The sequence below is a fragment of the Equus caballus genome, chromosome 30 (assembly GCF_041296265.1).
Source record: "Equus caballus isolate H_3958 breed thoroughbred chromosome 30, TB-T2T, whole genome shotgun sequence".
NCBI lineage: Eukaryota > Metazoa > Chordata > Mammalia > Perissodactyla > Equidae > Equus > Equus caballus.
In genome coordinates, this window is record NC_091713.1 from 29,757,579 (window position 1) to 29,781,193 (window position 23,615).

General features: G+C 41.9%; 1 long non-coding RNA gene across 2 annotated transcripts in view; it reads right to left on the minus strand.

The window, feature by feature from the left end:
• Positions 1-23,615, minus strand: part of LOC106782902 (uncharacterized) — a 160,567-nt gene that overhangs the window by 119,418 nt on the left and 17,534 nt on the right. The window contains exons 2-4 of one of the 2 annotated variants that reach the window (XR_011434178.1): positions 13,709-13,857; positions 11,571-11,692; positions 8,178-8,286 (exon numbers count right to left, since the gene is read on the minus strand). This is a non-coding gene — a long non-coding RNA (uncharacterized lncRNA). The remainder of the gene's footprint in view (positions 1-8,177; positions 8,287-11,570; positions 11,693-13,708; positions 13,858-23,615) is intronic. The other variant, XR_011434177.1, reaches the window with a different exon arrangement.

Below are 23,615 nucleotides of genomic sequence, written 5' to 3' on the forward strand. Positions count from 1 at the left end.
CCTTAGCCTCTGATTCTGACGACAGGACAGGGCAGGCTGGCTGTAATGCATGAGCTCAACATACATAGCCAGTTATAGCACAAATGAAATCTGTACTGTAACCCAAGGGGGATAGTTAAGGTGGACAGAAGTTTAGTCTCAGTAGAATGTAACTGCTTCAAGATGTAACGTCTTCACTATCTGAAAGCCGTTAGATGACCTGGAAGGCTGAAATGTTTACATAACACAGAAGAACCCACCTCCTGTATGCTCTGATCACCACCTGGAGCGGGCCTTTAGAGCTGCTAAAGGGACAAATAGAAATGGCAAGCAATAGGATACATTGGAGTAGATGAGGAAGCCATTTGGTGAAACCGAATTGGGCTTGACTTTGTTTTTCCAAAAGGGTCTGACGTGGCCATTGAGCATGCATTGTATATCTGCTTTAAGCATTTCCTATGTCCCAAAGACAAGAACAAATGGCCTTAAGATAAAGGTGCAACTTCCCCCACAATGGCATTTCCTTAAGGATAAGCATCTCTCCCTATGCTAGGAACTGATTGCTGCGCTCACCTATGACAAATATAAATGGCAAGCAATAGGATATATTGGAGTATATGAGGAAGCCATTTGGTATAAACCTAATTCGGCTGACTTTGTTTTTTTTCAAAAGGTCCTGACTGTGGCCATTGAGCATGCATTGTATATACATTTCCTATGGCAAGAACAAAGGCCTTTGAGATAAAGGTGCAACTTCCCCCGACATTGGCATTTCCTTAAGGATAAGCATCTTTCCTTAGGCTAGGAACTGATTGCTGCACTCACTTTTGACCACCCAGCTCACCTGTGACCACTCAGCTGGGGACAACAGACTGGGCACCCTGCTGTGTTCACTGAGACAGCAGACCTACCTGCTATTTCCATCAATCGCTGTGCCGACAGAGCAGTCTCGTGACTATTGTAAAAGGGGCATTTCAATCCTACATGAAACATCCTCTCGGGGGGTATATAACCACTCTGTGCACCCGACTTCTTTGGTGCCCTTTCTTCTGGGAAGAAAGGCCCTGGGCCATGGTCCTCAGATTTCAGCTCAGAATAAACTCACCCAAATTTTCATTAATAGATTGGTTATGGATTATTTTCCTCGACACCTGTGACCACCCAGCTGGAGACAACAGACCTGCCACCCTGCTGTGTCCACCAAGACAGCAGACCTACTACCTGCTGTGTCCATCAATCGCTGTGCCGACAGAGCAGTCTCGTGACTATTGTAAACGGGACATTTCAATCATAGGTGAAACATGCTCTTTGAGGGTATATGACCACTCTGTGCAGCCCACTTCTTTGGTGCCCTGCCTTCCTTGGGGAAGGAAGGCCCAGGCTATATGGTCCTCACATTTTGGCTCAGAATAAGCTCACCCCAATGTTCGTTTATAGATTGGTTATGGGTTATTTGTGTGGACACCAGGATGCTCTATTTCCTTAGTTGTTCACACTCCTACTCTCCCAGATGACTATTTCATAACTGCTCCTCATTCCCCAAACTTCGAACAGCTCCTTCCCAGACTCGCTCAGCTGAGGACCTTGCTTCTCGCTTCAGAACAACCCGTGTCTGTATCCACATATCCTACCTGCTCTCCAGTTACCATCTAGAAATGTCTGTACTCCCAGCGGAGGTAAACTAGATCCCCCGCCTTGTGGCTGCCCAAGGACTTTGCCCAGCATTTCTCCACTCTCTCCCCCTTATTAACCAATCCTTCCTTTCATACTGGACCTCTGGATCTTTCACATCTGCACACCGACATTTATTTTTCACTGCCTAAAAGAAAAAAGTATTTGGATCCCCACTTTTTCTGCCAGCTACAGTCCTGTGTCTTTCCTCTCCTCTGTAGCAAACTCCTAAAAATGTAGTCTGTATTCACCATCTCCAATTTCTCTCCTTTCACCTCTTATCCTGCCTTAAATTCACTACAAATTTTATCCCCACCACTCCTCCAAAGACTGCTCTACTCAAGATTGCCAATAATCCAGCAGTTGAATTCACGTGTCATTTCTCAGCCCTCACGTTGCTTAACAGCAGTATATATAATGCAAATGATTACTCTCTCTTCCTTGAAATATTTTCTTTCTCTTGGCTTCCAGGACACCAACTCTCCTGATTTCTTCCTAGCTCATGGCCAACCTTTCTCAGGTTTCTTTTTAGATTCCTCTTCTCTCCAACCTCTTGGCCTCAGAATGCCTCTTTATCTACACTCATTCCCTTAGTGATGGCTTTGAGTACTATCCACAGGATGTCAACTCCCAAATATTTATCTCCCTCCCAAATCTCTTTCCGGACTTTTATATCCAATGTCATGCTTAACATCTTCACTTCGATGTCTAAAAGGCATCTTATATCTAACATGCCCAACACTGAGCACCACCTCCAAACTCTTATCCACTCCCCCGAAAACCGTTCTATGGATGGCAGCTCCATCCTGCCAATTGCTCAAGCCAAAAGCTGGCATCATTCTTGATGTCTGTTTTCCTCTTATACTCCACCCCCAACCCATTGTTATCTTCATCTGACAGCTGAAGACCTGAGGCCTGGAGAAGCTAAGTGAGTTGCAAGCCACTTAGTTGATTCCTCAACTAGCAAGTGATTGCTGAGATTCAAATCCACTTCTCTCGAGCACTAAAGTCTGGGCCAAAGAGTGGACAACTCACCTTCAGTCTAGCTTGAATATTAGCCTGAAAATGAGTCCTCCAGCCAATCACTAGCACAGGAAAGGAATATATATGGTTTATGCAAATATTCCACAGGTTCTCTGAGGTGACTGAGTTGTAACTCTAAACTAATATATTGTCTCTGATACATTGCACTTTCACAGCTGGTGAAAGAAATCTGTTCAGCAGTTTTGTGAGCGCACCAACCTAAGAATAGTTTATCAAACACTGAGTAGGGGCATCTTTTCCTCTCTGACTTTAGATAAAAATCACCAGGCACAAAACCTTCCTAACTACGTTGTCTAGAATTCAGACGAGCAGATTTTCCAAAGCTCTTACCAGAAATGACAGTCAAACATATCCTCCCATCTCTCTTTCTCTGACCCCATGTCTTTTCATGTGGCTTTCCGAGTTTGGCAATTGTTGACAGATTTATGAAGCTGTGGAAAGACGCTGATGACCCCATTCCATTTTTCCTCCCCTTGGTAATTCCTGAACACGGCATTATCAGATTGTCTCAAAGATGTTATCTGTGTAAATTGTTTTGATTCTTTGACCCCAATGTTTTTGTTACACATACTCCACACGATGTCAGGAACTATCATTTGCAGAAAAGGGCTTGGAGAAGCCACTCAGTTCACGGTGCAGAAACATTGTTTACAAGTGTTCTAATGGGTCAGTTCCTCTCATGGGGACGACTTCCAGAGTACTAGTGGCCTCTCGAAAGTTCTGGCAGCATTTTGGCTTTAAATACCAATATTTAGCTTCACGATCCTTTATGCTTTTAGGAACGGCAGTGGGATATTGGAGAATAAGTTTAAAGAACAGTCATTTTCATGACTCAAAGTTCTCCTTCTATGATATATTGCAAAGACCAGCAATTTTTTACGATTTTTAAATAATCTAATAATTTCTCCATTCTTGCACTAAAAGAAACTGTCGTCTCTCCTCCTTCCTTACCGTGATTTGAATTTGCTCATTCACCCCGAGAACAACACTTCTCTGTTAAAGCCACAGTGGGCTGGCTGCTATTCCTTACTTTCCAGTCTGGGGAAGGACTCAAAACCAACAATTCCTGAAAGCTCCTGCTAAAAGAAAATCAACTGGAAGAACCTCTATCTGCACACACTCTTCCTAATTCTCCCATCATTAGCTGCACTGAACAGCACTTGTCATGGTCACTCGTTCTCATATATTGATGATATCTAAAATACAGGATGGACTCTTCCCAAAAGTGTGGATTAAAAAGGTGAACTGGCCCAAATATTTCAGGGTACATTGACCAAACATTAAGTATGCAGGCAATGAGAACTAGGGATTGTCCAACCAATGCACCCACATAGCTGTCCTGATCCCTCCACAGGACCACATTCAAAACCATGCTGTGTTGCTTCAAGTGTCATAGCTTCCCCATTGTCCTCATTTCCATCCTCATCAAGGTCCTCATGGGAAGCACCTCTGTCGTTCATTCCTCTCCCTAGGCTTGCTTTCACATGCTGCTCACAAGGAAGCTTGGAGCGAGCAGAGAACTTCCTTGGAACCATTCAACATAACTGCCATCATTGTGGGACCCTGTTAGAAGCTATAGGCCGTAGAGAAGCATGTGCTGCCTCTTATCTTCCTTGTGCTGTGTCTTTAAACACTTGACAATTTTATTAAAGAGGAAGCACCCTCCCTCCCCACAATCTCCTTTTCTATTTTTCCAAACATCACATTTCTGAGATGGCCCTTGAGAACTCCTCATTAGTATTTCTTTTTTTTCTGAGAAAGATTCACCCTGAACGAATATCTGTTGCCAATCTTCCCCCCCCCTCTTTTTTTCCTCCCCAAAGCCCCAGTACCTAGTTGTATATTCTAGTTGTAAGTCCTTCTAGTTCTTCTATGTGAGCTGCCACCACAGCATGGCTACTGACAGATGGGTGGTGTAGTTCTGCACCTGGGAACCAAACCCAGGCTGCTGAAACAGAGTGCACCAAACTTTAAGCACTAGGCCATCAGGGATGGCTCTCTTTAGTACACATTTGTACTTCAGTCCATTATATACAGTACTAAGATATTTTTGCTCATTGTGTTTTAAACTGGACATGGTAAGTATAATGTCTATGGGTAATGACAAAAATGGAAGAAACTTTTGTTTGATCTATAGTCTAATGACCATGAAGATCCCATTTTTATAAAATATAGCAAAATAAAGAGAACTCTTAAAGAAAACTAACTTAGAAAATAGAATGAATAGAATAGAGAGTCTAAATTCACATCATGGGGTAATAAATAAAATTTAGAACTTGATGCAAGTCAACCCAACACCACATCCCTTAAGATGTGGGACTCAAAGTCCGCTGGAGAAACGTCAATTCAAATACGCACAGAGCTTAAGACTCCAACTGCTTTTTTGTGTGTGATGTACAACATTATGAGAACATCTCTCATCACTGAAGTACTCTTGACGAAGAATTCAGCTGTTTGAACTGGTGACTCGGGCTCAATGGAAGGGCCTGGACTCTCATGGGGCTGGGCTGGCTGTAGACACTGTACGATTCTGACTCAGCTACTATGTGCCTCGGGATTAATGACTGAGACTGTAATGATAAAGCAAACGCTGTAAGGGAGGTCAGAGCTACGGGGTCGTGGGGCAAAAATAGCTGAGACTAACCCTGGGCAAAGGGACTTTGCTTCTTCCTACACTCTGAGAAGCTACCGTCTGATCAGAAGAGACATCACGGCTGCAGTCAAGAAGGACAGAATCTAATCTCTTTTTTCACAGCAACACCGAATGGCAGTGACCACACATTCTCCAAGAAGAGAAACTGAAGTGGTTGCAGCAAGAATATCATTTCTGTACTAAATCATAAGTTGTTGAAAATTCAGTCAAAACATGCTTTCATAACAGCAGTTTAAACTTCAATTCCAGAAAGAAAAGCTAATAATTTCCCTTATAAGCATTTTAAAAATCTCCAAAAAAAGATAATAGCTACTGTTTAAAATTATTTAATTTTATAGAATGAACTACAATTTATATTCATAGCAAAAGCATAAAATTTCCTAAATTAAAAGTCAAATGGAAGGATAATTGTCATCTTATCTACAAATAATATTTTTTTGTACCTGTTATCATGATCATACGTTAATTTGTAGATAATGTATAAGTATCAAATCATAAATCAACTTTCTTATGTGGGAAAAAAATACTAAGAGAAAAGAGTAGTCATTTCTCCTGGATCTTCCCACAGTTTGGAAGGATAGATAGGCTAGAGTCTAAGGTATTGCTAACTTAAAAATCTACACATTAGGCATGAAATTTATTAACTTTTGCATCTTACGCTTTAGTTTCTTAGAAGGCTCCCCACAACTAGAAGGCCTTCTCTTACTTTGAGCCAGGAGCACTTGCTACTTTTCACTTTGGTTACAAGAGCCCTTATTACACCACGCATCACTACCAGCCCAAGAACTAGCTCCAGGAGATGTCATCAAGTTTTCTACTTTGGGATGATCTAAATGCCCAATTAATAACATGCACCAGCTGTTTGCAGTGGGAGTTCCATAGGACAGTACTGGGTCTGTTGGCCGAGGTCTCAATGTTTAGATTCAACAGCATCAGAGTAACTTGCCAACACAAAGTACTTCCAGCTGTGTCACATGCTCCCTCCTCTGTACCCACGCTCTAGCTTGAGGTCCCTAATATTGACACCAATTCACACAAACTGTGCACAAAGGATCACCTTTTATTTCCCCTTTAAGGAATGTTGATGTAACACATTTATAGCTTTGAGGAGGAGGCAGGTGCATGCTCAAGCTCATGGAAAGGAATTCTGGTCGCAGGTGTCCACAAGCGCTGACTGTAAATCATAACGGAACATTCTGAGGAGGCCCCAGCCCGGCATAGACACGCTTAACAATTATCACTGAATATGGAAAAAAACATACCCATGAAGTCAAACAGACACAATCGTAACCAAGTGATCAAGGTTAAAAGTACCAGAGATAAGCCACATTATATCATGTACCCCTTGATGTAATGCAATGAGAAGAACACCTCACTTTGTGGTGTTCTTTGCAAAAATCTAATGTTCCAGGGTAGTCATAAGAAAATATCAGACAAACCCAAAATGAGGAACATTTTACACAACGCCAAACCAGAACTCTTTAAAGGTCTCAAGGTCATGAATGGCAAGGGAAGATTAAGCAATAGTCACAGACGAGGAGACGAGGGAGATGAAGATTAGATGCAGTACGGTAGGCTAGGCTGGACACTGACAGGAAAACAAGACATTAGTGGGAGAAACTCGTAAAACCCAAGTAAAGTCTGTAGTTTAGTTAATAGCACTGTACCAATGTTAATTATTTCTTAGTTTTGACAAATACATTGTGATTATGTAAGATGTTAACATTAGATGATACTGCTTGAGGAGCTATAGGAACTCTCTGTTCTATCTTTGCAACCTTTCCATAAATCTAAAATTATTCCAAAATAAAAAGTTATTTAAAAATACTATTAAAGTATTATTAAATGTTACCAAAGGCAAGAGACCAAGAAAAAGGAGGTATGTTAATCTCCTGAGATTCGTGGAAGATGTTGCAAATTTGGTACCTAAGACCTAAGATTCTTCTCTCCTTCCTTATAGGCAGCTGGAGGTAATTGAATAATATTGCTGGGGGCCGGCCCAGTGGCACAGCAGTTAAGTGCACACGCCGCTTTGGCGGCCCGGAGTTCACCGGTTCGGGTCCTGGGTGTGGACGTGGCACCACTTGGCACACCATGCTGTGGTAGGCGTCCCACATATAAAGTAGAGGAAGACGGGCATGGACATTAGCTCAGGGCAAGTCTTCCTCAGCAAAAAGAGGAGGATTGGCAGTAGTTAGCTCAGGACTAATCCTCCTCCTCAAAAAAAAAAAACCACATGATAAGATAGATTTATCTAAGTAACAGCATTCAGCACCAAGACAGACTGTGGAAAAGGCAGACCCTTATCAACCACAGTCAACAGAACAAGGAAAAATGTTAGCATAAATCCAGTAAATGCAAACGCCTACGTTAATTACTAATACGTCTCACTTCGCTGAACGAGATAGCATGTTCGGAATCCGAGTCATTCGGCTCTGCATTGTCTCAGTGCAGCTGAGCAGCGAGTAGTGGAAGCTCACTTCGGTCTCCCAGGACAACCAAAAACACATGTGCTTGCCCGTTGTCTCAAGGTCTTCGTAAAGAAATGCAAACTCTATTTAAAACAGCACGAAGGCCCAGCGAATAGTGACACATATATTCAGACGGACGTTAAGATGACATTTTCCAGTTCAGCACCCTTTCACAACATAAATTCCTCCCGATTTTCACTGCATACCTTTTGCAGCTCAGAGGAGTGGTGCTTAACTACCTGAATTAGAACACTGACTTTCAGGATGGAGTAGGGAGCGTGAGAGCAGAACGTGAGAGCAGGCATATTAACACTGCCAAGGAGAACCTTCGAACCAGCTCACAGCCCCACCTCACTCACCTCGGACTCTGATGCACTGAGTCTTAGGACCTAGTTGGGGTGGGAGGAGGTGCAGGTTGTAGGGACTCAGTGATCCTGCTCCATAGACATCTTCCCCAATTTGGAACTCCTGGAATGAAGAAAAACATGTTTCTTTTCCATCAGATTTTTTTTTCTTTTTTGCTTGAGGAAGATTGGCCCTGAGCTAACATCTGTGCCAATCTCCCTCTATTTTGTACGTGGGGCGCTGCCTCAGCATGGCTGATGAATGGCATGTAGGTCCACGCCCAGGATCTGAACTGGAGAAGGAGAGCACACGAACTTAATCACTATGCCACCAGGCTGGCCTCTCTGTCAGATTTTTCAAAGGTGGACTCCTGAGAGAACAAATACAAAATACTCAGCAGAATAGTTGCAATGTTCCTGTGGAAGACTGAACCGTGTTTCCTGAGCATTCTCCTTCACGCCTCTGTTATCTCAGAGCAGAAGTACTTCTTCCGACTTTCTCACTTGACTCTCACCTTCTAGGCAAGAGCACGTCTTACAATACTGAATCGTACTAGAGGGATGATGCTGGAAATTTCTGGCAGATGGCTTCATGGAGTATTAATGCAAATGCAGAATTTAATATTATTGTCTAAACACAATGCTATGTATCCCCCCAAAATTTTCTTTTCTTCACATAATTTTACTCTTTCATTGAAATAAATTAATACATGCCTATGGTGTGCTGTATGATATCAACATTTGTCAGAAACGTTTAACCAATTTTATTCCATTCAATTGTGTAATTTGACTCTCAGGCTTCAAATCCTATTGCTTCAACTTCAAAAGTACCTTACAGTACGGCTGGCCCAGTGGCGCAGCGGTTAAGTTCACACATTCCACTTCAGTGGCCCAGGGTTTGCCAGTTCGGATCCTGGGTGTGGACCTATGCACCACTTGTCAATCCATACTGTGAAAGGCATCCCACATAAAATAGAGGAAGATGGGCACAGATGTTAGCTCGGGGCTAATCTTCCTCAAAAAAGAAAATCTTACATTCTACTTCTCCTCTATCTCTACTACTGGAGCGGCAGATCCAACTCATCACCGCTCATGAGAGCATCATTTTCAGACCACCCACCCAGCAGGCTATACAGTAGTCCCCCCTTATCCATGGTTTTGCTTTCCACAGTTTTAATTACCCATAGTCAAGCGTGGTCCAGAAGTAGATGCTCCTCCTTCTGATGCATCCCCAGGTCAGCAGCAGCCTAAAGCTACCTCACAATGCCTACATCATTCCCCTCACTTCATCTCATCACAGGAGCATTGTATCATCTCACATCATCGCAAGAAGAAGAAGGGCGAGAAGAGTCCAATAAGATATTTTGAGAGAGAGAGAGAGAGAGACCACATTCACAAAAGCAGGATACGTTATAATTCTTCTATCTGATTATTAGCTATTGTTGTTAATCCTTAGTGTACCTAATTTAGAAATTAAACTTTATCATAGGCATGAACATATAGGAAAACACATCGTATATATAGGGTTTGGTAGTATCTGTGGTGTCAGGCATCCACTGGGCGTCTTGGAATGTATCCCCTACAGACAATGGGGGGACTACTGTGCCGTAAGATGTCTTTAAATTCTTTGACAATCCTCCCCCAAACGTTGGAGGATCTCCTTGAGTGTTATCCGGATTTAGTGATTGGCTTCCAGTCAATAGAATGTGGCAGAGGAGATAGCGTTTCTCTGAAAAGCCATTTCCTCCTTGCTCTCTCTCTCTCAGGGTCTCGCTCTAGGCCTGTTGTCACAGCATTAGAACACTTAGGCAGCCCTGTAGGGAGGTCCACGTTGCGAGGAACTGAGGCATCCTGCCAACAGCCAACAAGGAGCTTTTGCCAACAGCCATGAGAGGGAGCCATCTAGGAAGGAGATTCTCCAGACCTGTTAAGGCTTCAGACCCCTGCAGACCCAGCCAACATCTTGGCTGCATGAGATTCCCTCTGTTGGAACCACGGGTTAAGCTCCACCCAAATTCTTGGCCATAGAAACTGCGAGATAATAAATGTTTGTTGTTTTATAAGTGGTGATGTTGTAAAGTAATTTATTCCACAGCAACAGATAGCCAAAACGCCTTGAGGAGAAAGCATAATTTGAGCTGGTTCTTGAAGGACCAATAGGAACACTTATTTTTATTCTTTTAGTAAAGGAGTCGGGGAAGGCATTCTAAGCATAATAGGTGGCATATGTGAAGTCACAGAAAGGCCTGATGTATTCAGGAATAGTTTTCAAAAGTCTAATGAGTTCACTGAGGCCAGAGAATACTAATACTACACACCGTGGGGAGTTGCGTGAATTGAGACTAAAGCTTGTGAAAGGTCTTTTGCAAAACTAGGAAGTTTAGACTTTGTCTTTATGGTCATGCAGGAACAACGATAGATTTTAATCGAGTATAACATGATGAGATTTGGATTGAAGAACAATAAATCTTACAGTACAGTAGTCCCCCCATTATCTGCGGGGGATACGTTCCAAGACCCCCAGTGGATGCCATATGTCTAAACCCAGAGACCCCTAAAATTGGATTACTCAATCAATGATAGAGGGATAATTTACCAGAGAAAAATATGAGCAAACATTTTTATTATCTTCAAGTGGAAGAGGACTTTCTGAGAATGACATAAAACCCCAAAGTCATAAGGAGGAAGAAACTGATAAATATGACTACTTAAATAGCAAAACATCTGGACAGAAGAAAAAGAGATTTAAACAAAAAGAAAACAAGCAAAAGATAAACATAGGGAAGTATTAGTAACATATGATAAACAAAAAACTAATTTATTTATTTATTTATTTATTTATTTATTTTGGCAAGTAAGATTGTCCCTGAGCTAACATCTGTGCCAGCCTTCCTCTATTTTGGATGTGCCACTGCAGCATGGCTTGATGAGTGGTGTGTAGGTCCATGCCCAGCATGCAAACCCGCTAACCCCACTGAAGTGGAGCACACGAACTTAACCACTACACCACCAGGCCGGCCCCTAATTTTTTTAATAAAGAGTTCTTACAATTAATAAGAAAAAAATGTACAGGTAAGCAAAGAGACTCCCATTTGAAGAAGGCAGAGCACATGCTCCAAACTCAACATACTGTAACAAATCCCAAAATATTATGAAATAATGTTTAAATTCTTAGCTTGCCCTTGAAAACACAAAGGAAACTCTCAGTGTACTGCAAACTGATAAACCCCTATACATGAGCTAGGATTAGATTTATTTACAAGTGTCAGAGATCCAAAGTAACAGTAGCATAAATGAAATTATATATATATATATTTCTCTCTCACATAAGAAGCCCACAGGTAGAGTCCAGGGATGGTATGGCAGCTCTACTAATGTCTTCAATATACCAAGTTCCCTTCAGCTCACCGCTCTGCCATCCCCAGTGTGTGGCTGTCATCCTCATGGTCCAAGATGTGAGCCAGGTCTCCAGCCTTCACATCTCCTAAGCCGGAAGTGTCCAAAAAGCAATCATTGATTGAAGAAAGTTCCTAAAAACAACACATGCACTTCTGCTTACATCTCAGTGACCAGGGCTTAGTCAGAAGGCCATATCTGGGCAAAAGAGCTTTGGGAATACAGTCTTCACTTTGTACATCCAGATACCCAGCTAAAAACTCAGGGACTCTATTACCACGAGAGAAGAGGAAGAATATATATTTGGAAATATCAGCAGCCTCTATATTCACTAAAAGTCAAAGATAAGATAGAAACAGATTGAAGAGAAGCCTTAGCCTAGAACATTACTGAAATTTAGAATGGAAACACACACAGACTGAGATCATTGGTACCAACTCACAATAATGGCCATATTCTATGGAAAATGTCCATTAGCTCTAGTTACTAAGCCTTGGAGCTGCCCCAGTTCTTTACCTTTCCATAATTTAGTTGACCACTTACTCTTTAGGTTGTAAGATGTACCCCAATATCAAACCAATGGATGATGACAATTTTCTCTCCCTTAAATTAGCCAGTTTCTGCTGTTTACAACAAAAATAATCTCAACCAATATATCTCAAGATATTTATTCCAAAATCTTCACATAATTAAATGCATGTGCATACACATACATACACACACACACACACACACACACACACACACACACACAGAGAAAGAGAGAACGATGAGAGTGTTTTTTGAGAAATCAGGAGGTTGGCCCAGTGGCACAGTGGTTAAGTGCGCATGTTCCGCTTTGGCAGCCTGGGGTCCTCCGGTTCAGATCCTGGGTGAGGACATGGCACTGCTCATCAATCCATGCTGTGGTAGGCGTCCCACATATAAAGTAGAGGAGGTTGGGCACGGATATTAGCTCAGGGCCAGTCTTCCTCAGTGAAAAGAGGAGGATTGGCAGATGTTAGCTCAGGGCTGATCTTCCTCAAAAAAAAAAAAAGAGAAATCAAGACAGATTTGGTGGGGTAGTTTATTAGAATTCATCTACCTAAACAGAAAAAGGTGGATTTCTCTCCATCTCATTCCACCCTCTGAACATCTCTTCAAGGGTTCAACAGAGGCTTTAAAATATCTAAGGATAATTCATTTTGAATTTCATGTTTTAAATGTCGATCTAATTATACTATTTCCCTACTTAAAACCCAGCATGAATCTCTATCATTTTTCAGGACAAAGTCCAAATTCCTTATCAAGACACAGAAATGTCTACATCCTGGCCTCTGCATTGATCACCATCCTCGTCTGTGTTCATCTGCACCACCTCTTAATCAACACAACTACTTGTTTAGAGCCGACAGTATGCCAGCCACTGTTCAAGAAGCTAGGAATACAGTCAGGGATGATATTTAAAATATCTAGTAACTAGTATAACGTTACATAGACCAATTAGAATGGATACTCAACCAGCAGACACCAGCTATAAACAACTGATAAAGCTTCGCCAGTGTGTATTATCAGGATATCGGCCTGAATACAGCAATAATTACATTGGAGCCCCCACCTGCAAAGAGTTTACATTTGTCCTAATGGGAAGGGAAACAATCAATAAAACATTACAAATTATTAAGAAAATTTCAAGTACAAGGGTATGAGGAAGATAAAATAGAGGAAATGTCATGTGAGGAGGTGATGTTTGAGTTGAGATCTGAATAAATAAGATGTAAGAAGTTGAAGGATGCCCCCCAAAAGACGATATGTCCATGTCCTAACTCCCAGGACCTGTGAATGTTGACCATCTTTGGAAAAAGGGTCTTTATAGATGTGATTAAGTTAGGATCTTGAGATGAGGAGGTCATTCTGAACTATCCAAGTGGGCCCTAAATCCAATGATACTTGTCCTCGTAAGAGAAAGGCAGATGGAGATTTGAGATGGAAAGGAGAAGATACAGATACACAGAGGAGGCAGTAACCTAAAGACAGAGGCAGAGATGGGAGTGACACGGCCACAAGTCAAGGGATGCTGAGAGCCATCAGAAGTTGGAAGACACGAAGAATGGACTCCCACTGTCCTGGTGAGCTCAGGCTGCCACAACGGGGTGGTTTAAACAACTCACATTTAGTTCTCAGAGTTCTGGAGGCTGGGAAATCCCAGATCAAGCAGCTGGCCAATTCAGTTCCCCAGGAGGGCTCTCTTCTCGGATTGCAGATGACCACCTTCTGTTGTTTTCAGGCACACAGTTCCTAGTAGTTCGTTACAGCAACCCTAGGAAACGAATACAGAAGGCAAGTATGCAAAAACCCACATTCTAATCCAAAGGGACAGGAAGCGAAAATTTCCAAGATCACCTATAGAGAATATACCACTTATCATAAGGATATGAAAGAAGATTTGGGGTGAATATATCATGTTCATAAAGATGCCATTTTTCTCCAAAGTAGTCTATAAATCCAACGCTATTCCAATCAGTAGCCCAAAGATTTCTCATGGAACTTTATAGATTGATTTTAAAATTGATATGGAAGATCATAGCCAAGACAATTCTGAAAAATGAAAGAACAACAAGGTCAGGGCAGGCCCTGTGGCACAGCAGTTAAGTGTGCACGTTCCGCTTCAGCAGCCCGGGGTTTACCGGTTCAGATCCCGGGTGCAGACATGGCACTGCTTGGCAAAAGCCATGCTGTGGTAGGTGTCCCACGTATAAAGTAGAGGAAGATGGGCATGGATGTTAGCTCAGGGACAGTCTTCCTCAGCAAAAAGAGAAGGATTGGCAGTAGTTAGTGCAGGGCTAATCTTCCTCAAAAAAAAAAAAAAAGAACAACAAGGTCTAATATTTGCTTAATTTGTATGTATTGTCTTATTATAAAGTTGTGGTAATTAAGAGAATATGATATTGCTGTAAGGATAGAAAAATAAATCAATAGAACTTAATTTCAAAGCCTAGAAATAGACCTACATTTATATATAGAGAGAGAGAAAAGTAAACAAATATATTATATATATACACACGCACATTTGCAAAGTAAACAAAGCTGGCACTTCAGATCAGAAGAACAAAGAAAATTTATTAATAAACAGTGCAGGCACATACTCACACGCAAATAGATCCCTACCTTACAACATATATAAAAGTAAATTCCAAGTAGATTAAAAAACTAAATATAAAAAATCAAACTTTATAAATTTTAAAAGAAAATATTTAAAAATATCTTTATAACCTCAGAGTTGAAAAGATTTTCCTAAATAAGACCCCAAAATCCAGAACTGTAAAGAAAAACACTTTGTAAATTCAACTACTCCAAATATTTAAAGACAATATTAAAATAGTGAAATGAAAAGGCTCAAAGGAGAATTAATTTGGAATCCGTATAACTGACAAAGACTGAGCATCCAGAATATGTAAAGAACACCTACAAAACCAATAAGAAAAGACAACCAACTAAATGGAAAAATGAGAAAAGGACCAGATCATTTATAGAAACAAAAACCAAAATTGCTAATACATGTAGGAAAAGATGTTCAACCTTGCTGGTAATCATAGAAATGAAAATTAAAACTACAATGAGATATTTTAAATGCATAAGGTTTGGGGAAAAAAATTTAAAAGTGATAATAACAAGTGTTTGTGAAAATGCAGAGGAATGAGAACTCTGATGAACAAGTGATGGGAGCACAGGTTGATACAAGCACTTTGGAAAACAGTTTGGAAGTGTGCAAAAGACATATTTACCATAAAACCACAACATTCCACTTCTAAGAATGATACCAGCTCAACATAAGGTTGACATAAGGGAAGCCACATTGTAGAAAAGAAACCACATTGTAACTCTGAATGACCTCTGATTAACTAGCCCAGACGTGCTATGTAGACTTTGTGGCCCCTCCCAGCTGCTTTAAGATGATAACTTTGCTCTTTTGAGTTCTCCAGGAATGTGATGACCCCCAGGGCAGAGAGCCTATGCTGATAGCCATCATCAATGACAACCGAAAGATCAGGGTATAGAGAGTTGCTCCATTCTCTGCTGTATATCCAGTAAAACAAAGGACTATCAGGAACTGGGACCAGAGGTCTGTGCCCACCTGGAGAGAGATGGAGGCCCCACCCAGAGCCCAGCCACCTCCCCCGCCCAGAGACCAGCCCCTGTATAACTGGCCTGTAATCTTTGTTCTGTAAGATGCTTCTTTTGGATATTAGTCAGCCATCTTCCCTCTCGCGAGCAAGCTGTAATAAACACTTTCTCTCCTACCACGTTGCCTCCTGACTTTTGGCATGTCTCGCAGCAAGCAGACAACCCTCCCTTGGGCGGTAACAAGTATATATCTTAGAGCAGTGGTCCTAGGGGGTGTGTGTGCCCTGGGGAACCCTCCAGGCTCCCTTACACCCTTCTTTCAGGGAATCTGCAAGATCAAAGCTATTTTCAGAACACTACTAACATACAATTTGCTTTTCCACCTTCATTCTTTCACAGGAGAGTTTTGCAGATGCTGCAGGATGTGTATACTGCAGGTTATGGTAATAAGACCTAAGCTCCTCCTGGACACTGGCGGCCTCCTGGGGGAGGAGTGCCTCCTGGGGGAGGAGTTAGAACGGAATCAGAGAGGGACTCACAGGGCGTCAATCATGTGTGCACCGTTTTCTCTCTTGACCTTTTTATTTCTAGTTACATGGGTGTTCATATTGTTCTTGATACATGTTTCTATACCTGAATTATTCCATAAGAAATAAAAAATCCAACAGAGTTAAGAATAACGAACGTATCAAGCATCATCGGGAAAAATAAAAGGACCACATAGGACTGACTCGTTATCCTCCCCGTAACCTTGAGTAGATGTAAAATGCTCATCACTAGCTTTTCACAATTCTCTTTCCCAGACTGCATATTAAAGAGTCAAAGTCTCCTATTCTGTATTTACCTAAATAAACTATACTCGCCAGTCTCACATTGTGACATGTAAACAATAATCCTTACAGTAATCATAAATTCTTCTGTGATTACCTAGAGCTCTTTTGGGTCAGAAAAGTGAAAAGACTTTAAAGATAGTAAGTAGCACAGCAGAGGAAAAAGTGCAAAAGCCTTGGCTGAGAAGGGCCTAGATTTGGCCTTCAGCCATGCTTATTGTCACTGACTAATTGCCCCGAGGAACTCAAGGTGAGTTTGGATATTTTAACTGTTTTTCCAAATCATTTTTTCCTTTTGTTATGTTCAGGAGATGCAGTCACCAAGCACCCTGAACCAGACCAAGCCTCCCCACCAGAGCTACGCCTGTGACATTTGCCTTATTTTTAATGCTAAGATCTCTCCAGGAGGAGCTTAGGTCTTATTACCATAACCTGCAGTGTACGTGGAAGCATGTTTTCCAACAGAGCCTGCGCAAGCGAATACCCACCTCCCGCTTTTGAATATTCATCCCCATCCCAAACAAATGTCCCTGCTTCCCTTTGTTCAGGGGACGCCAGGACTCATGGTTTCCTGTTTGCTGCAGATATACCTTACATTGTGAGACAACTACTTCTGGTGGAGAGTCTGATTTAACTCGCCAGGAGGGAACCCTCTTTGGTTTCAGTAACACTATTACTCACTGACTGGCCCTGGGCAATTTCCACATCTTCCAACCTCCTTCCTCCATTCGATACTTGTTAAAGGAGAATAGTTACGATTCGTAGAAACAGTTGTCAGTAGAGGGGATGGCTGGTGAAAAGAGGAGTCAAACATTTTTTAAGCCAGAAATGGCCTCTTGGGGTGGGAGATTTGCTTTTCTCTTTGATTTCCATGGTTAATCAATAAACCCTCTGTTCCTTCCTTTGTAAATATCCTTGACTCCCCTGCAGTGGCCCAGAGAAGCTCTGCAGTGGGAGTCCTCTTTTCTTTCCCAGGCGCAGGCAACAGAAGGCTGCACTGCCTAAAGAGAATTTACATGATGAAGCCGACTAGAAGCCCATCTGCTGTTTATTGTCACCATGTGCTGGCAATTCTAAATATGTCAACACTAAATGCTCCTCCTCTGCTGTGGCAGACCATTCTACTGCCGCTCCCTCGGTATGCCACTGCCCTTTTCCACTCTCCTCCCCCTACAGTACTCAGCAAAATTCTGACCTTGTTTAAACACAGCAGTCTGCCTGCTCACTCTAACTGACGCAGCTGAATGTGGCTGAAGAAAAACACACAACCAAGTCAACAAATCCCTTTTACACTCCGGACCTCCAATCTCAAATGGGCACAATGGGCACAATACACTGCTGGGTATTTCACTACACGTTCTTGGAATATTTGTTTTCCCGCTATCCAAAATTACTATTTCACACCATGTTCTTCCTTCTCAAATCCACAGTACCCCTCCCCCACATTATCCATCCCCACAATGCCCATTATCAGCTCATTATCAATGCCCATTCCTCTCATTATCAGCTGATGACCTGACTCATACTTCATTGAGCAAGTAGAAGGACTGAGATGGGAATCCCGTCATCCTTCTACCATCAAATTTCCACCTGTAAAGTCTACCTTTCTGCCTCCTCCTCCAACAGATGAGGTGTTCCTGCTCCTACATGCTTCTCCATCTGTGCTGCTTTGGATCGCATCCCCTATCACATTTTCAAAGACTTGAGGCATCCAGCAACCTCTTCTCTCTCAATTGGTAATTATAAACAATGTGAGGATGGGGATGGGTGGATGGATGGATGGATGAGAGAGACAGAAAGAGAATTATGTTCCCAGGATTACACCTCCTTGCAGTTACAACCCCATTATATTGTCTCCTTTCCCAGTAATACTCCTCTAAGTTGATGTCTAAAGTCTTCTCTCCATTTCCTCACTTCCTAGCTTCTCATCAATCAGATCTAACTGGACTTTGTGCCCACAATTCCACAGAAACTGTGCTAAGCAAGATCACCAGAAAGCTCCATCACGTCCAAACCAACATCACTTCTCTGTCCTCATCTTAAACTCTCAGCAGCAATTATCTTGCTACTCTCTTCTCCTTGAAACGTTTCTCCTCTTGTGGCACCACATTGTCTGGTGTTCTTCCTGACTAACCAGCTGGTCAGCTCATTCACATCTTTTTCAATGCCACCTATACACTTCATTCTTACAAATCTGTATTTCCAGCTCTGACCTCTCCCCCAGACTCTAACAGGCATCTATTTCACTGTTAACATGTCCAAAAGTGAACTCTTGATTTTCCCCCATATGTGTTCTTTCACCATGTTCCCTCATTAGCAAACGACACCACAGCCCACACAGTTGCTCAAGCCAGAAAACTAATAGTTATTTTTTCTTCTTTTGTTCCTCATACCCCAAATTAAACCCATCAGCAGTCTTAGCTGCAAAATATGTCCAAACTCCAACCATTTCTCTCCATTCTTTATCATGGTAGCCCAAGCCATGGTCATCTTTCACCTGGGCTACTAAAATCTCCTCCTGCTTTCCCGCCTATCATTTTTGCACCAAAAATTCCACATTCCATACAAAAGCAAGAGTGGACTTTTAAAAATGCAAATAAGCTCATACTCTTCCCCAGGTGAAAACCCTCCAATGACTTTCCATTATCCCTACAATAAAACCCAAAACCCTCACCACAGCCTCGAAGCCCCTGCACAGTCTGGCTCATCTCTACCTATGTGGTCTCATCTCATGCGGCAATCTCCATTTCTCGATACATTTCAGCAATATTGACCTTCCTTTTCTTCCTTGGACGTGGTCAAGACTCTTCTGAGAATGAGTTCACAGGCCAGTTTGCCTAGGTGGTCCAGGTTTGTGTCTGTCATCCTGATGTCCTATCCACTTTTGTAGTTGTCCCAGACCTATCTTTTATTTTAAAACCAAGACTTACGAATAATCACATTAAAATAAGCCAGGATGAGTTTGGCACATCTTCACCTGTACTTCTGGTTACTGCCCTGGTCTCGTCGAATAGCGTGTGAGAAACACGTGCAGTGAACCGAGCTCTCACTCTAACGAAGTGGTTAAATCTGAAAGGTGACGCGCAGTGAGCATCCTCTCTTTTCCAGACCCTTTAAAAGGAAGAGTAACACACAAGCAGAGCTCCTCCTAAAACAAAGTGCACTGGGACCAAGAGGCCAGGGAGAGCCAACCCTTCCAGGTCTCTGCTGGTGTGGGAGATGCAGGAAACGTCTCTGCCTGTGGTGGACGAGCCCCAGGAAGAGAAGAACAAATCTCCCCCCTCAAAAGGCCATTTCTGGGTACGAGCAAGACCCTGGAGCCAGACCCTAGGTAACAGCCTGGGGACTACTGGACCTGCCCTGTCTGAGTGTCGGAGTCTCCCTTAGCAGTGCTTTTGGGCGAGACTGTGTTCCCTTTCTGTGGGAAACCAGTAAGAGAGCCTGGATCCTGAGCACAGGTTATGGCTGATGACTTAGAGCTCCAATCCAGCCCTCTGAGGAGCCACTATGAGGACCAGCAGCAACTGCAGTGAAAGGGCATTTGCTCTGCTGCACCCAGACTGTCTGGGCTTCCGAAGGGACGCCCAGAGCAGCAACATCTGCAGTAGCAGCTGGGAAGGATGCATTCAGCATTCTCTCCCAGTTTTTTGGAGACAGAAACTTGGAACAACCTCATTAGACTGAGCAAGCAACCCTGGGGATCCATGGGGTTATCTGGAGACGAGAAAGAAAAAACTGGGCTGCCACAGATTGTGACATAGAGATTTAGCATCACAATCGTTTTACATTCAATCATGTGAGCGTATTTTAAACTCTACTCTGGGTCATTCCACTTATGCGGTCTCCAAAACACATAAGAAACCTGAACATGCTCACTGCGTACCAGGTCGCTCCTACAAAGCCCTTGATGCCATGATGTGCATGCTGGGTAAATGGTAACCAAACTCCCTGACTACCTGAGAGGCACTAGACGATGTGAGGTGCCTAGAAGTTTACAAGAAGCTACAGACCCTGGTCCACACACTCTGAGAGTTTACCTTCTACTTGGATTGTAACTTGAAAACATATGGATTTCAATGACAGCAAAAGTGAGAATGAGAATAAGCTCAAAAGAAAGAATTCCAATAATAAATGCTGCAGGAGTTCAATGAAAATATCAAGATCTATTTTTTCCCCCAAGTAATTTTATTGGGATCATAAGGGTCTATAACATTGTGTAATTTCAGGTGTACATTATTGTTTATCAATCTATGAATACACTTCATCGTGCTCACCCCCAATAGTCTAATTTTTATCCATCACCATACATATGTGCCCCCTTTCCCCTTTCGCCCACCCCTCAACCCCCTTCCCCTCTGGTAACCACTAATGTGTTCTCTGTATCCACCTATTTGTTATCTTCCACATATGAGTGAAATCATGCAGTGTTTTTCTTTCTCTGTCTGGCTTATTTTGCTTAACATCATACCCTCAAGATCCATCCATGTTGTTACAAACGGGACGATTTTGTCTTTTTTTATGGTTGAGTAGTATTCCATGAAAAGGGCAAGATCTTTTTATATAAAAATTCTCGAGTTCATGATTGCACTAGGCTATACAAATCTCCATTAACAAAAAATAATCTTAACAACATCCCAAAAAAGAAGGTTGCAAGCACTGAGAACAAGTTTAATGTTTTAATCTACTTTCTTTTCCTCTAAAAATAAATCATTTACTATTAGAAGTTCAATTAAAGTACATACTGTGAAAGAGTAGGAACCTAGAAAAAATACGACGGCCACCCATCCAGGGCCCACAGTACACTTTCTTTTGGACACGTGCTTCTCAGAAACAAATTTTCAGATGAGCTTTGTGAGCACAGGCTCAGAATGGGGGGCAGGGCAGTTAATTTTACGATTTGAATATTTGATGATATCAGATTTAATGGTCTTACGGGTCCATCTCTTTAATAAGGAAAGAGTCACCAAATAGCCCCATAACTCATGTTGATCCCCTAGAACATGGTCTGGCACACAGTAGGCTTTCAATAAATATTTGTTGAATGAATGAATGAAAGTTTCTCTGAACAGTGCTTGGATAATTATTGCCAAACCCTGTCTATTTTTCTACAATTTTTCCTGAAATGTTGCAAATTGCATTATTCTAAGCCACATATTTTTTAAATGATATATTAATACCTTCAATCCCTATACTCAAGATTCACTAGTAGGAAAGCCAGTGGTTCTATGAAAGCAGGGTTTCTCAACCTCAGAGCTGGTGACATTGGGAATCAGGTAATTCAGTGTGCTGGGAGGTGTCCTGTGCACTGTAGGACGTCTAGCACCATCCCTGACCTCCACCCACTAATGCCAGCAGCACATGCACACACTCCCTCCTATGTTTCCTGATAATATTGACCTTTGCAATGCATGATATTTTGTCTCATGATTTTGACATAGTTCACTGCCATAGGACTCAATAAAAAGAGGACTGGCTTGAGGTGGGGTGGGAGGAGGAATTTGGGAGGGAAGACCAGCTAAGAACAGTTAAGCCAATCAAAAATGTCCCCAGCATTGCCAACTATCCCCTGGGGACAGAATCAACCTCAGTTGAGCACGAGTTCTTTAAGGTGACATCTCTGCTCTTATCCACTAAGTACTAGCTTCAGAATTTAACAAGACAGTGTCACTGAGAGTTCTCAGAGTCTTCACTGCTGTCCCCGAAATGCCACCCTGACCCCCAGATATTGCCAATGCCAGCAGACTGTTACACAGATACACCATGACCAGGAGTGACTTCAAGGGAGAAGGAAAAGAAAGTTTGACTACAATGACCATTCCTCTTAACACAGATTGATCGAGTTATATCAGGTTTTCTTTAAAACCTATACGCTTCTGGCTTACCTGCCTTAATACAAAGTTACTGGGAAGAATGAGAAACACTAAAGAATTTCGAAAAGTCAGGATTCTTGATTCACTGACCCTAACAACAAAATGAAATCAGGGGCCAACTTGCTTTCACTATACTCAGCTGTCTGTTTGCAAAAGTAGTTAGATAAGGCATTAGTGCAACCCACCCTCTAGATAACATCTCTGATACTTGGGTCACCAGGGTAACGGACAGGGTGCTCAAGTTTTTCAGGAACTGAGTCACTCCTTATCCAGTTCAGGCAGGTTGAGACCACCAACTCATCAACTGGGCCTGCAGAGATGACCAATAAATGACCCTTTGATGTCAGGGAGCTAAAATCTCCACCCTCAGACCACAGGAAGGCTGCCATTTTGTGAACACGCATCCTATGAAGAGCCATGGTGCTGGACTCTGTTCGTGCAAATCATTCATTACCTCACCTCTCCTCACCTCTAATCATCTATCTCTATACTTCAGACCACCTTGCCCCCTACCCCATAAATACCCTGGAGTCCCCATTTTTGGGGAGGTGGATCTGAGATTGATTCTCCTGCCTCCTCACTTGGCTGCCTTGTGATTAAAACTCTTTCTCTGCTACAAATTCATTGTTTTGGTGATTGGCTTTCTGTGCAATTGGCAAAAATGAACCTGGTTGGGTAACAAAAACGAATATATGAAACAAATATTATGTAAACAACATATGACTTTTTACAATTTAAAAAGCCTATTACTTTATATAATATTTTACAAGTATAATATAACATAGCACATATTAAAATACATAAGAAAGCAGAAATTAAACAGATGCCAAATACAATCCAAAGTAAAACTTATTTTATAGTTGAGAGAACACGGACCCAGACTAAGTAAACTATTACCTGAGATATCAAAGTTAGTAAATAATAGAATCAGGATGCAAACCTTGAGTTTTTTCCCCAACCCCACAGTCCCTTCCACATGAACAAGTTTCATTATTTTCTATGATTTCACAAAAACTTTAATAACTACCATAACTTCTATGCCTAAATTATTGCTACAACTAATATCATTTTACCTAAACCATTTTAAAATACCATATAAGCCTTCAAGATAAACGTTCTCGATGTTTTTCAGTTGGTTAAACTAAATTGTGTTAAGCATAAGATTTTAATGGTCTTAAAAATATAAGACAACAAAGGTGCAAGAGTGATAAAAAATTAAACAGCCAGAAATTCTATGTATTCATATGTTAGGG